The sequence below is a fragment of the Ranitomeya imitator genome, chromosome 9 (assembly GCF_032444005.1).
Source record: "Ranitomeya imitator isolate aRanImi1 chromosome 9, aRanImi1.pri, whole genome shotgun sequence".
Lineage (NCBI taxonomy): Eukaryota > Metazoa > Chordata > Amphibia > Anura > Dendrobatidae > Ranitomeya > Ranitomeya imitator.
In genome coordinates this window covers 51,897,882-51,913,650 of record NC_091290.1, presented here as the reverse complement: position 1 = coordinate 51,913,650, position 15,769 = coordinate 51,897,882, and positions in this window count along the sequence as shown.

Here is a 15,769-nt window from a genome sequence, read left to right as displayed (position 1 = left end):
TAAAGCACAGCGGTGACGTCACCGCTGTGCTCTGCTTTACGGCCGGCCGGCGCTGACACAGTCAGTGCGGGAAGCTGACGGCGGGGGACAGACACCGGAATGTGAGTATGTAGTGTTTTTTTATTTTTTTACATTTACAATGGTAACCAGGGTAAACATCGGGTTACTCTTTTTGAACTTTCTTTAGACTTTATATTGATAACTCCGTTGGAAAAATGGAACTAAATTCCTGGACACTAAGTACAGTGCCGTTCCTAATACCTTCAAGGATAGAACTGTATTAATGGACGCTATTTGAAGTGACTTTTTACAGAACTCTATTTTTGTTTCCTTGAGTGGTTTTTGTAACTTTTCATTTTTAAGACTCTGTACATATTAATTGTTATTTCAAAATGTTATTGTCCCACAGTCCCGGAGTACTGTTCTTAACTAAGGGGGAATGTGGCACCCCTAGGGGTATTTGCCACAAAAATAGTTACTGACAGTAAGTACAAATACTAAAATAGCAAGACTGCACTACCACCTCCGGCCAGAAGGGGGAGCTCCAGAGACTCCCCTTGATCCATTCTGGTCTGAGAGAAGAAATGGCAGTTGGGCTAAGGAGCTGAAAGTGAGAGGTCATACAGCTGAATTTCTAACAGCCCTATGACGGTTTCCAGGCCCAAATCACCGGCCTGAGGAGAAGAGGGACGGAGAAAAAGGACATTGTGAGAACCGGGTAGCATTAATCACTACCCAGAACAGGCGCAAAGACGGATACCGGATCCGTGGCTGTATTCATTATACATAATACAGCAACCGGAAAAACGTGAGGTGATATCAGCTTCACTAGGGCCGGACGCAGCAACAGACACAGAGTTCAGCGTTACTCCTGAATGGGGTAAGCAGATAAAAGGACTCGGGTTGCCCGTCGAACCAGGACCCGGAGGGGACAGATTGGGCCGGCAGCCAGTTCACATACAGCAGCAGGGCCACACAGAAATTGCGTACAATAAGAGGCGAAGACCCCGGCAGGGTCAAAGTAACTCAGAGTTCCCATACAGACTCCGGTGACAAGACTGGTTGTAAATCCCTTTATGTTGAAGAAAACTGGTTAAACGTTTCAGTGCCTCAGTCTTTCATTTGGACAATAGCCATCTATCCAGGATCGGGATCATCACCGCTGGGAGAACCTGCTGCTGATCAAGTAAGTGCCTGTTCCCTCATGATACCCCTTACACTGTGCATTGCCTGAGGCTACAGCACCGGGTCAAGCCACCCGTGACATCCCCCTCAAGAGACAGACTCCATTGGTCCGGTGCTGGGTATCCCGGTCTCCTGGGCGTCACACTGAAGAAATGTTATTAACATCATGAAGTACAATATGTCAAAAAACAAACTCAAAATCATCGGGATCCATTGAAGCGTTCCCGAGTTATTAACACATAAAGTGACACTGGTCAGAATTGTAACGTTTTGCCTGGACTTGAAGGTGAAAGCAGCCTCGGGGGGTGAAGGGGTTAAAGAATTCAAAAATGATTCAATACAGGCCTTTGAAACCTCAGAGTGTTATTACACACATCTTTTTCAGGCAATTGAAGGCAGTATTGCAATTCACTGCAAATTGACTTGTTGAAAATCTAATTTTCAAAAGATTTTTTTCATCTTTAATAAATATCACTTTAACAAAGAAGCCAGAAACCTGAAGTGTTGGAACAAGTCTGCTGAACCTCTAGAAAAAAGCTGCCTTATAGGCTACATCAGGGTCGGACTGGGGTGTCCGACAGGGGGATCCACAAGGGAAATGGATTCTAGGGGCCCACCCCATCTTCTACAGTGAAGGAAAAAATTATTTGATCCCTTGCTGATTTTGTAAGTTTTCCCACTGACAAAGACATGAACAGTCTATTATTTTAAGGGTAGGTTAATTATAATATTGAGAGATAGAATATCAAAAATAAATTCCAGAAAATCACATTGTATAAATGATATAAATTTATTTGCATTTTGCAGTGAGGAATAAGTATTTGATCCCCTACCAACTATTAAGAGTTCTGGCTCCTACAGACCAGTTAGATGCCCCTAATCAACTCATTACCTGCATTAAAGACAGCAGTCTTACATAGTCACCTTAATAAAAAATAACTCCTGTCTACTCAATTAATCAGTCAGACTCTAACCTAAACAACATGGGCAACACCAAAAAGCTTTATAAGGAAGTCAGGGACAAGATCATAGACCTGCACAAAGCTGGAATTGGCTTCAAAACCATAAGTAAGATGCTGGATAAGAAGGTAACAACTGTTGGTGCAATAGTAAGAAAATGGAAGAAATACAATATGACTGTCAATCGACATCGATCTGGGCACCATGCAAAATCTCACCTCGTGGGGTATCCTTGATCATGAAAAAGGTGAGAGATCAGCCTAAAACTACACGGGGGTACTTTTTAATGATCTCAAGGCAGCTGGAACCACAGTCACCAAGAAAACCATCGGTAACACATTACACCGTAAAGGTTTAAAATCCTGGAGTGCCCTCAAGGTCCCCCTGCTCAAGAAGGCACGTGTGCAGGCCCATCTGAAGTTTGCCAATGAACACCTGGATGATTCTGTGAGTGATTGTGAGAAAGTGCTGTGGTCAGATGAGACAAAATTTAGGTAATTGGCATAATTCAACTCGCCGTGTTTGAAGGAAGAGAAATGCTGCCTATGTCCCAAGGAACACTGTCCCCACTGTCAAGCATGGAGGTGGAAACATTATGTTTTGGGGGTGTTACTCTGCTTAGGGCACAGGACTACTTCACCGCATCAATGGGAGAATGGATGGAGCCAAGTACTGTAAAATCCTGAGTGACAACCTTCTTCCTTCCGCCAGGACATTAAAAATGCATCGTGGCTGGGTCTTCCAGCAAGACAATGACCCAAAATACACAACCAAGGCAACAAAGGAGTGGCTCAAAAAGAAGCACATTAAGGCCATTAGAAGGCCTAGCCAGTCTCCAGACCTTAATCCCATAGAAAACTTATGGAGGGAGTTAAAGCTCCGAGTTGCCAAACGACAGCCTCAAAATCTTAAAGATTTATAGATGATCTGCAAATTTCTTCTGACATGTGCGGACACCTCATCATCAACTGCAAAAAAGTCTGACTGCTGTGCTTGCCAATAAGAGTTTTGCCACCAAGTATTAAGTCTTGTTTGCCAGAGGAATCAAATACTTATTTCTCACTGCAAAATGCAAATACATTTATATAATTTATACAAAGTGATTTTCTGGATTTTATTTTTGATATTCTATCTCTCAATGTTAAAATTAACCTACTCTTAAAATTATAGACTCTTAATTTCGTTGTTAGTGAGTAAACTTACAAAATCAGCAAGGGATCAAATACTTATTTGCTTCACTATATATGTAAGTATCTGACAGTGGTTATCCCCATCATAGTGGAGCATCGACTGTAAAAGGCAGGCAGCTCGTGCACATCTACTGTGCACCCCCATAACTGGGATGTATCATATCCTATCCTGGATCTCATCATATCTAACAGACTGGAAATTCAGGGTCTCCCACACCACCTCCTAATCTCGCCCCCTGTCTGTTGGTGTTCCCCAAGGCTCAGTTCTAGGACCCCTATTCTTCTCCATCTACACCTTCAGCCTGGGACAGATCATAGAACCCCACAGTTTACAATATCATCTCTACGCTGATGACACGCAGATCTACCTTTCTGGACCTGACCTCACTTCCTTACTGACCAAAATCCCACAATGTTCCTGGATCACTTTGCCACCTGGCTTCCTCACTTTCATCCCTTGGACATCCCCACCCTCATCATGGGTGATTTCAACATCCCCATTGTTTTTCCCCTCTCCTCATCTGCTTCTCACCTTTTATCTCTAAACTCCTCTTTCGGCCTCTCGCAGCATACTAACTCTCCAACGCCTGACGACTCCCTCGACTTGGTCTTCTCCCGGACGATTTCACAAACTCCCCTCTCCCGCTCTCAGACCACAACCTTCTTTCATTCTCTATCAAGAACTGCCATCCCGCCTAGGTCACCCCCACTTTCCACACTTATAGAAACATACAGGCCATTAACACCCAGAAATTTATGAAGAACTTGCAGTCTTCATTGGCCCCTATCTCCTCCATCTCATCTCCTGATTCTGAAGCATTACAATGAAACCCTGCAAAGTGCCCTGGATGAAACTGCACCTCCTGAACATAGAACAATTCAGCACAGATGGCGACAACCGTGGCACACGCTGCAAACACGTTTCCTGCAGCGGTGCTCCAGGTGCGCCGAACGTCTGTGGAGAAAATCTAATCTATCTGAAGATTTCATCCATTATAAGTTCATGCTTAAAACATACAACTCTGCCCTTCACCTCTCCAAACAAACCTATTTTAACACCCTCATCACCTCCCTGTCCAATCACCCTAAACATCTCTTTGACACTTTCCAGTCCCTTTTCTTACTTTCGACTCTGCAAAAACTCTTAAGGTACCGTCACACTGAGCAATATCGCTAGCGATCCGTGACGTTGCAGCGTCCTGGCTAGCGATATCGTTCAGTTTGACACACAGCAGCGATCAGAATCCTGCTGTGATGTCGTTGGTCGCTGCAGAAAGTCCAGCACTTTATTTCGTCGCTGGACTTCCTGCTGACATCGCTGAATCGGCGTGTGTGACGCCAATTCAGCGATGTCTTCGCTGGTAACCAGGGTAAACATTGGGGTACTAAGCGCAGGGCCGCGCTTAGTAACCCGATGTTTACCCTGGTTACCAGCGTAAAAGTAAAAAAAAAAAAACCACTACATACTTACCTTCCGCTGTCTGTCCCTCGGCGCTCTGCTTCTCTGCCCTGTGTAAGCACAGCAGCCGGAAAGCACAGCGGTGACGTCACCGCTCTGCTTTCCGGCCGCTGTGCTCACAGCCAGACCAGAGAAGCACAGCGCCGGGGACAGACAGCGGAAGGTAAGTATGTAGTGTTTGTTTTTTTACTTTAACGATGGTAACCAGGGTAAACATCGGGTTACTAAGCGCGGCCCTGCGCTTAGTAACCCGATGTTTACCCTGGTTACCGGCATCGTTGGTCGCTGGAGAGCGGTCTGTGTGACAGCTCTCCAGCGACCAAACAGCGACGCTGCAGCGATCCGGATCGTTGTCGGTATCGCTGCAGCGTCGCTTAGTGTGACGGTACCTTTACTGTTTCCTCATTCATTCTCATCTGGACTATTATAACTCTCTCCTAAATGGCCTCCCTCTTACCGAATTCTCCCCGCTCCAATTTATCCTGAAGCTGTAGCCAGGATCATAATCCTCACCAACTGTTACACCAATGCCTCTACCCTGTGCTAGTCATTACACTGGTTACCCATCTGCTCCAGAATCCAGTACAAAACTATTACCCTCATTCACAAATTGCTCCATGGCTCAGCATCACCCTACATCTCCTCTCTGGTCTCAGCCTACCACCCACCCATGTTCTCCGTTCTGCTAATGACCTGAGGTTAGCATCCTCAATAATCAGAATCTCCCACTCCCGTCTCCAAGACTTTTCACATGCTTCGCCAATTCTTTGGAATGCACTACCCAGGTTAATACGATTAATCACCAATACCCACAGTTTTAAGCGTGTCCTAAAAACACATTTTTTCAGACTGGCCTACTGCCTCAACGCATTAACCTAATTATCCCTGTGTGGCCCATTCATATAAGTTAAACCAAAATCAGGTTCCTCACATCATGTTCTCATACAATTTATGCAGTTAATAGCCCTCTGTGTCTGTACTGCTACATACTTAGGCTGTTAACTGGTTCATGCAGCTTTATATGAACACTCGATCCTTACACTATGGCTGGTCTGAACAATGAAAGAAATAGTTACTATCCACCTCTCGTGTCATAGATTGTAAGCTTGCGAGCAGGGCCCTCACTCCTCTTGGTATCTGTTTTGAACTGTTATTTTGGTTATGCTGTAATGTCTGTTGTCTGTACAAATCCCCTCTATAAATTGTAAAGAGCTGCGGAATATGTTGGGGCTATATAAATAAAATTATTATTATTATTAATGTCTGTCTGCTATTTCATCCTTCTTTTCTGCTCGTTTTCTAAAACTGAACATGGACAAAACAGAATTCATCATCTTTCCCCCACTTCACTCTACCCCTCCACCTGACCTATCCATCAATGTCAATGGCTGCTCACTTTCCCCAGTCCCGCACACTTGATGCCTCTGGGTGATCCTTGACTCTATCCTCTCTTTCAAGCCACATATCCAAGCTCTTGCCTCCTCTTGCCGATTCCAACTCAAAAACATTTCCGGGATCTGTGCATTCGTTGACCATGAAACCACAAAAACACTAATACATGCCCTTATCATCTCCTGCCTCGACTACTGCAACCTCCTACTCTCTGGCCTTCCCTCTAGCACTCTGGCACCACTCCAATCCATCCTAAACTCTGCTACCCAACTAATCCACCTGGATCCAAGTAGTCAGACCCCCACCAATCAATAAGTTATTATCACTTATCCTGTGGAGAAGCAATTACTTTTTTTCACAGGAAAACCCTTTCACCATGACTTTGGGTATGGCCAGATATGTGGCTACCGCCTCCTTCACAAGTGTCCCTGATTTGTGTTTCTTGATAACCTCACCGATCACGTTTCAGGATGAAGTCAGGTCTGTGGCATTCTGCACCTTCTCCATTCTTCATTTAGGATGCTCTCTTGGGCACCAGTGCTTTCACCAGGAGTCCATCTATCTTGCACTGTATGAAGCACCTTTCACTGATTAGGCCGATGAGCCTATCCGTGCTGTCACAATATGCTGGTAGAGAGATTTGAGTGACCCCCATGTTGCTGCAGTGGCATGCAAGAAGTGTACTGCGCCAGACAAGAGTGTGAATATCAAGTAGAAAAAGAAAGCAGTTATGGCCTTGAATACATCTATACTATATTGTTAACCAAATTGGGAAATCACCATATAAATATCTCGCTCAATTAGGCCATACAACTTTGATTTTATTATTATTACATTAAAAATACATAAAGGGTATAAAATTGTCTTTAATCTGCCTATATTTTTTGTTACAAGTTGCCACCTATATTTTGATCTGATAAATGTCACCATTTATGGCTGAATAGGACAATATTTGTTTAGCAGCACATGCCCCCCCAACATGTTTCGCTGGATATTCAGCATCATCAGGGGATGGGACACACTGGCATCCCAGACAAGAGAGTTAGTACAGCAAGAGACTTACCAAATTGGGCATGGGTCGTGACCTGTTATGGACCTGGTGGTTAGGAGCACCTGGAATGACCTGATGGTTAAACTAACAAGAACAAGCTCTGAGAAGTGGGAGCTCTGCTGACCGCAACCCCTAATCCTATCACACACACTAGAAATAGCCGTGGAGCGTACCTAACAGGCCTAAGAGCTAACTAGCCCTAGAGATAGAAAATAAAGCCTACCTTGCCTCAGAGAAATTCCCCAAAGGAAAAGGCAGCCCCCCACATATATTGACTGTGAGTTAAGATGAAAGTCACAAACACAGGAATGAAACAAGTTTCAGCAAAGGGAGGCCAAACTAACTAAACAGACTGAGGATAGGAAAGCTATCTTTGCGGTCAGCACAAAAAACTACAAAAGACCACGCAGAGTGTGCAAAAAGACCTCCGCACCGACTCACGGTGCGGAGGTGCCACTCTGCATCCCAGAGCTTCCAGCTAGCAAGGAAAAATCATGATAGCCAGCTGGACAAGAAAACAATGAACAAATAATAAACTAGCAGGGACTTAGCTTCTGCTGGAGTAGACAGGTCACCCGAAAGATCCAAGAGCGAACTGAACCAGTACAAGAACATTGACAGCTGGCATAGAGTAACGATCTGAGTGGAGTTAAATAGAGCAGCCAGCCAAAGAATAAGCTACGTCACCTGTGGAAGGAACCTCAGAAGCAGCAGCTCCACTCACAGCCACCAGAGGGAGTCCATGGACAGAACTCGCCGAAGTACCATTCATGACCACAGGAGGGATTTCGATAACAGAATTCACAACAGCGACCTCAGGGAGAAGCAGACACCCTTAATGCAACCGAAGGGCTTACTGTGTAGACACCATCAGTCCACTTTAATACTTTAATTGATACTTTTCAGAGAATCACCTTAAAAGTGTGAGAACGTCTAAACACTGTGCTATATTGGAAGTCTAACCCTCAGTCTTAGAGCCTCACCGTGAGAATACTTATTGCTCTTGATATTGCCAACTGTATCTACCAAGTGTTATACTTCAATAATGATGACTGCCAAGAGTAGTGCCTTGTGAACTGTAACCATAATGATTTTTGTGCCTCCTAATAAGTAAGAACAAGTAAACGGTTGTGATTGACCACTAGACTTTGTGATGTGATACTTCTTAGTAAAACATACTGCATACCTGCAGCCTACCACCAGCATATGCAGTAGGTCATCAGCAGCCGCAATCGTTCTAGGGGATTTCACTCTGATCTGGGCATTGTTAACCACTTTTAAAAAGTATTTCATGCCACTTTGTTGGGTTTTCTTGAGACAAAAGTATTTTTTGATCAGTATTTCATCAATATTTTTATACTAAAACCAGGAGTGGCTCGAAAACACAGATAAGGTGTCAATTAGTGATGAGCGAACGTGCTCGAATAAGGTGCTAACCGAGTGACTTTGGCATGCTTGAAAAATATGTTTGAGTCCCCACGCCTGCATACTTCACAGCTGTTCGACAGCCGCAACACATGCAGGGATTGGTTAACAAATAGGAAATCCCTGAATGTGTTTTGGTTGTCGAACAGCCGCGAGACATTCAGCCGCGGGGACTCGAACATATTTTTTGAGCACACCGAAATCTCTCAGTTAGCACCTGAGTGCGCTCATCACTAGTGTCAATCTCTCAATTAGTTTATCTCTAAGTTCCACTCCAGGTTTTGGCATCGAAACATGGATGTAAAGTACTGATCAAATACTGACGTGTGAATAAGCCCTTAAGGTACCTTCACACTGAGCGACTTAACAACGATATCGCTAGCGATCCGTGACGTTGCAGCATCCTGGATAGCGATATCATTGTGTTTGACATGCAGCAGCGATCAGGATCCTGCTGTGACATCGTTGGTCGGAGCAAAAAGGCCAGAACTTTATTTTGTCGCTGAATCTCCCGCAGACATCTCTGAATCGGCATGTGTGACGCCGATTCAGCGATGTCTTCACTGGTAACCAGGGTAAACATCGGGTAACTAAGCGCAGAGCCGCGCTTAGTAACCCGATGTTTACCCTGGTTACCATTGTAAATGGTACTTACATTCCGGTGTCTGTCCCTTGCCGTCAGCTTCCCGCACTGACTGTGAGCGCCGGCCGGCCGGCCGTAAAGCACAGTGGTAACGTCACCGCTCTGCTTTACGGCTGGCCGGCGCTGAGACAGTGCAGGGAAGCTGAGGCCGGGGGACAGACACCGGAATGTAAGTATGTACTGTTTGTTTTTTTTTACATTTACAATGGTAACCAGGGTAAACATCGGGTTACTAAGCGCGGCCCTGCGCTTAGTAACCCGATGTTTACCCTGGTTACCAGGGGACTTCGGCATCGTTGGTCGCTGGAGAGCTGTCTGTGTGACAGCTCTCCAGCGACCACACAGCGACGAAACAGCGACGCTGCAGCGATCGGCATCGTTGCCTATATCGCTGCAGCGTCACTTAATGTGACGGTACCTTTAGTTTTCTTTCTCTAGCAGTTTTATTAATCAAACACATTTTCTGCCTTCATGGGTTTTTTTTACTTAACACAATGGGGAAAAATAATCACATTTTTTGCAGAGATACACCGCTTCCACTATTTTTGAAATGTGGATGGGAAAATGGATGTAATGAGCTATGCAAATACTGTAGGTCTAAGCCAGATTTATAAATAGCAACTTTTTAAAGGGAATCTGTCACCAGGTTGTTTGTATGTAATCTGACAGCAACTTGATCTTAGGGCTGAGAGTCTGAGACCCTTATTCAAGTCACTTGTGTGTCAGCATGCTGTTATGTTCATGCAATCACTGTTTTCTGTGCTGCAACTTTAGCAGTGCTCAGAATGCTCAGAATGCTCAGACCTATGTATCCCCTCTTACACCACTGATTGACAGCTTTCTACGTACGTTGTACATTGAAAGAAAGCTACTAATCTGTGATAGGGGCAGGGTTACACAATGCAGTTGACTAAAGGTACCGTCACACTCAGCAACTTTGCAACGAGAACGACAACGATCCGTGACGTTGCAGCGTCCTGGATAGCGATCTCATTGTGTTTGACACGCAGCAGCGATCTGGATCCCGCAGTGCCATCGCTGGTCGGAGCTAGAAGTCCAGAACTTTATTTCGTCGTCAGGTCGGCGTGTATCGTCATGTTTGACATCAAAAGCAACGACGCCAGCAACATTTTACATGGAGCTAACAACAAGCTACAATGATAAGTGAGTCGCCGTTACGTCACTGGATCGCTCCTGCATCATTCTGGAGCTGCTGTGTTTGACGTCTCTACAGCGACCTAAACAGCGACGCTGCTGCGATCGGCTCGTTGTCTATATCGCTGCAGCGTCGCTGAGTGTTACGGTACCTTAAGAGGCATGAGATACCTAGTTGTGTACTCAATCTTCTGCTGATAAAATACCGATTTTATTGAAACCGCAATGTGACACATCTCTGGAATCAGGACGCTCTAAAATTACGCAGTAAATACCTGTTGACAGATTCCCTTGATAAGTTTGCCATAAATGTTGCAATTCTCTCTTCATAGGGGTGTGTGAGCATTCTGCAAATAACTAGTGATCAAGTTAGATTCTTTTTCAACCAGTGGTTATGTGCTCAAGGGTTTTTTTAAGGAATTTTTGGAGCAGAAACTCTCCAAATCCTCCTCAAAAATGCAAAACTCAAAAACTTGAAGGAACTGCTCAGTATCCTCTAAAAAAAACTCATCAAAAAGACTTTGTGCACACATAAGATGTTATCTATAATCCAAAGATTCAAACCCAACAGTTTAATCAGATCCAGCGGGACTTCATCAGAAGTCTTCTCACAGAAGGTCCACTGGACGCAACACAACTTTTTCCCCTTCAGTGTCTAAGGACAACATCCCAAAATGCATTTTCCTTTCTTTCACCCTCTGAGGTACCAAAAGCAAATTACTGACAACCAGATGTTCTGCAAATCATATAAGTATATAATTTCATATGATTTTAGGAAGTCGCCTCCTCCACAGACAACATCTGAATTTCCTCCAAATCCATTAATCTACAGACGCACTTCTCTAAGCTTGCACCTGTTTTTTTGGGTCTGTATACCCCTTTAACACAAATTAATCTATAGCATCAATTTTAATTTTCAGCTTCCTAATTCCTGCTTATGCCTCTTTCCTCAAATCTCTCTTAACTACTTTTCCAAGAACTTTGTATTGCTTCCTGTGACTTCATCTTGTCCAGATGCTGAATAATAGATTAATGATATGGAAATTAACCAATACACATTTTTTTCATACAGCTAGTGGTGTAGCGGTAATGGCAGCAAACCATACAGTCGCCATGGTACCTGAGAGTCAGGGGACCCCGCTTAGTATCACAATGTTATCTGCATCCTTGGGATGCAAATACAGTTGAATACAGTAGGGGAATAGAGAAATGTTAGATCCCTGTTCTACCTATCAGCCAGTGCCTGTTCAACTGACTTTCATGTTGTCAGTATTTGTGAGGGGAAACAGTGGGGGCCATGATACTATGTATGTTGCTGTGGTGGTCATAATACTCTGTGAGGGGACTGTAGATGCATCACAATATGTGGAGGGATTGTAGGCTATCAGATTGTGTGGGGGGCTGTAGGAGCATCATAATGTTTGGAGGAGGCTGTAGGGACACCATACTGTGTGGGGGGTACTAATGGGGCAAATTATAGCAGAGGGTTCACTGTATAGGCATAATACTGTGCAAGTATGTGTGTGTTTGAGGCATCATACTTTATTGAGGCCATAATACTATCTTAGAAGGCTTTGGTGGCATCCTATTATGTTGGGGGTTATGGAGTCATAAAACTTGGTGAGGGAATGTATAGCATCAAAATGTATTTGGGGCTATGAAAGAATCATACTGTTTGGAGGGGTTGTGGGGACATTACACTATGTGGGGGAGTGTTATGTGTGTAAATTATGGGGGGGGGTTCTTTGTGGGGCTATCATACTGTGTGTAGGGGCATTTTTTGGGACAGCATATGTCAGGGAGGTACAGGGCAGTAGTCGTGGCTGAGAGCATCTGCGTTAGTGCGCCCTGACCTCCGATCACATAAACACACGGTCCAAAGTTCTGCATACCTGTGGCTCCATCACCTGCACCGTCTGGACCCTCTGTGCATTTCTGGAGGCTTCTTCGGTCCGGTTTTTCACAAAATGAGCCACAGTCCAAATCAACTTTTAAACAAAAAACTTTACTGATCTTCGTACACAGCACATCCATATTTTTTCCAACATCAGCATCAGTTTCCAGATCAGACAACTCTTCCTCTGTCCCTGTCCTTCTCTCTGTTTCACTAAGCTCGCCTCCGGGACGGACCGTACCTTTTGGTTCTTCAGCGTTCTCCCTGTACAGGCTTACTCCATTTGGGGACTTCCTCGACCTTTTTGCACCAGTCCTGAGAACATCAGCCCATGCAATAATCTGCCACATGGTGAGTGACTTGCCCGCACTGCTTAGTCTTCCCTAGCAACTATAGTTCCCACCAAAGCTACACTGCTAGCACAGTTGCCGCTGCTTCCTCTGATGTTGTCCTGGCCACCATGGTCAGCAAGTGATTGTACTGTAGATATCATGAAAGGGTTAATGTAGATATGGTCTGTGCTGCTGAATAATCGTCGGTCCAAAAATGTTTCACATAACGGATCGTCGTTTTAATCAATGCGTTCCAAAGTCTAAATATCTACTTCATCTGGAAATACCACACACTATATATATATATATATATATACATATATATATATGCATATATACACACACATATATATATATATATATGTATATATATATATATAATACCATTAATAGTGTGGCATTTCCTAATGAAGAAGTCATTAAGACTTTGAAACGCGTTGAATAAAACCACCATTCTTTATGTGAAACACGTTTTTGACCTACGATTATTCAGCAGCGCGAACCATGTCCACATTAACTCTGTCATCTATCAACAAAACTTTCATGTTATTCATTGAAATCCCTGTTGTTTTTTTTGTACACATGTAAAGTGACTGGGGGCAGTAGCTGTGAATGAGCTGATGCTCTATAATGCTGTAGCGCTTTACAGAAAAATTGTGTCCCAGTCCCAAAATGCTGTCAGGTGTGGGGTGTATCACACTCGCTTGTAGACCGCAATGCTCAGGTGTCTCCAGGCCTCCAACTTCCAGAGACGCCGCACATAACTCTGAGGGAAGCCTTCAGGGAGAGCAGAACACACTTGGAGGCTGTTTTCACTACAAGATCTCCTGCAGACCTAAGAGCCTGGGTTCCCTCTAAAACCTGTACAGACATAATTCTAAAGTCTTTCTGACTGGATTCACCACAGTTTTTACATTCACCTATAAGTACTTGTGCACGTGCCGTGACACACTGTGGCGGTAACCCCAGGTACAGGTCTGTAACCTCTAATTGCTGCATCTTCCTCCTTCCGTAAACTACCAAAAGACACTGTCCAGTGCTCTGAAAGCTCCAGACCCCAATCACATCTCAGCATTTACGTGTGAACTGTAATTGCCTTGGACTACCCATGAGAGACTGTTCCTTATTTGTTCCAAGTTGTTAATTCTCGTTCCTTCTGAAGTAAAAGCAACTGTTATCCCCGAGACCGGTGTGTGTCATAATTCCTTTGGTTGCGGACACCGTGGGGGGGTGGATAGCAGGGAACGTTCGGCTGGGTCATTACACATCCAATTATCTGGAAAAGAGAGTGGGACAACTTATCTCCGGAAGTAAAAACTCACCTCTGTTAAAAATAATCAGACAGCACTCAGATGCCATTTGAGTGTGGCCCAATTTTCACTGACTGTTAGATAGGAGTGTAGAGAAACTTTTTTTCATGTATGAGAACAACTGATGAAACTAGCACCTAGGTTAATAATTTGTTTTAACGGTTCACACAGGGGGTATTATTAATGGGTTAAGGGGCACAATACCTGCCTTGAAACTGATAACTCAAGTTAGGCCATTAGTGAAAGAGCGGTGAAAAATAAGTGTGTGCAGCTTGACCCCTTTGTACATGTTGCCGAACATCTACATCACGGCCAGAGTGCGCGTGTATGGAGCAGGCTCAGAATCTCCAACATGTAGCTGGCATTTTGTTGTATGTGAAGCGATTAGTGTGAGCCACAATTTCTTATTTTTAACCATCTAAAGAGCGCAATTATTTAGAGCAAGGGTGGGGAACCTCAGGCCCCAGGGCCATTTATGGCCCTTGATGACCTTTTATCAGGCCCCCGAGCAGATTCTCAGGGATCGCATTCTTGGGCAAGGAGCTGTATTTTGATTGCCACAAGATCATTAATTTCTTCTTGCTCTGTTAGCACACACATAGTGTTCACTACTGAACACTAGTGTTGAGCATTTCGATACCGCAAGTATCGGGTATCGGCCGATACTTGCGGTATCGGAATTCCGATACCGAGATCCGATACTTTTGTGGTATCGGGTATCGGTATCGGATCAATAGGGATGTGTAAAATGAAGAATTAAAATAAAAAATATTGATATGCTCACCTCTCCGGCGGCCCCTGGACATCACGCTGGTAACCGGCTGGCTTCTTTGTTTAAAATGAGCGCGTTTAGGACCTGCGAATGACGTCGCGGCTTCTGATTGGTCGCGTGCCGCTCATGTGACCGCCACGCGACCAATCAGAAGCCGCGACGTCATTCTCATTCACTAAACTCCTAATTCTAGGAATTAAGGACCTGCGAATGACGTCACGGCTTCTGATTGGTCGCGTGGCGGTCACATGAGCGGCACGCGACCAATCAGAAGCCGTGACGTCATTCGCAGGTCCTAAACGCGCTCATTTTAACCAAAGAAGCTGGCCGGTTATCAGCGTGATGTCCAGGGGCCACCGGAGAGGTGAGCATATCAATATTTTTTATTTTAATTCTTTATTTTACACCTCACTATGGATCCCAGGGCCTGAAGGAGAGTTTCCTCTCCTTCAGACCCTGGGAACCATCAGGATACATTCCGATACTTGATGTCCCATTGACTTGTATTGGTATCGGATATCGGTATCGGCGATATCCGATATTTTTCGGGTATCGGCCGATACTATCCGATACCGATACTAAGTATCGGACGGTATCGCTCAACACTACTGAACACTGAAGGGCATACAATGAAAGATTAAGTCCTGACACCAGTGCCAGAGTCATAATGCACTTTGTGGATGGAATTTGTACGGCCCCCGAAGGATGGTATAAATAATCAAATGGTTGTTGGCAGAATAAAGATTCCCCACCCCTGATTTAGAGGACCATTAGGTTGCTCTGCCAGCCAGGCTCCTGCTGAGGGTTAACCTTCAGAAGAGACTTTGATTTAAACTATTTCCTGCAACATTGCAGGAGATAGTTAGGGATGAGCGAATGGTGCTTGGATGTACTTGTTACTTGGCAAGTAATGGGCGGTGCTCTATGTAACTCTTGAATCCACGTCCTGCATTTTTGGTGCCTGGATTGGCTGGCCGTGTGACATCATCAGCTATTGTAAT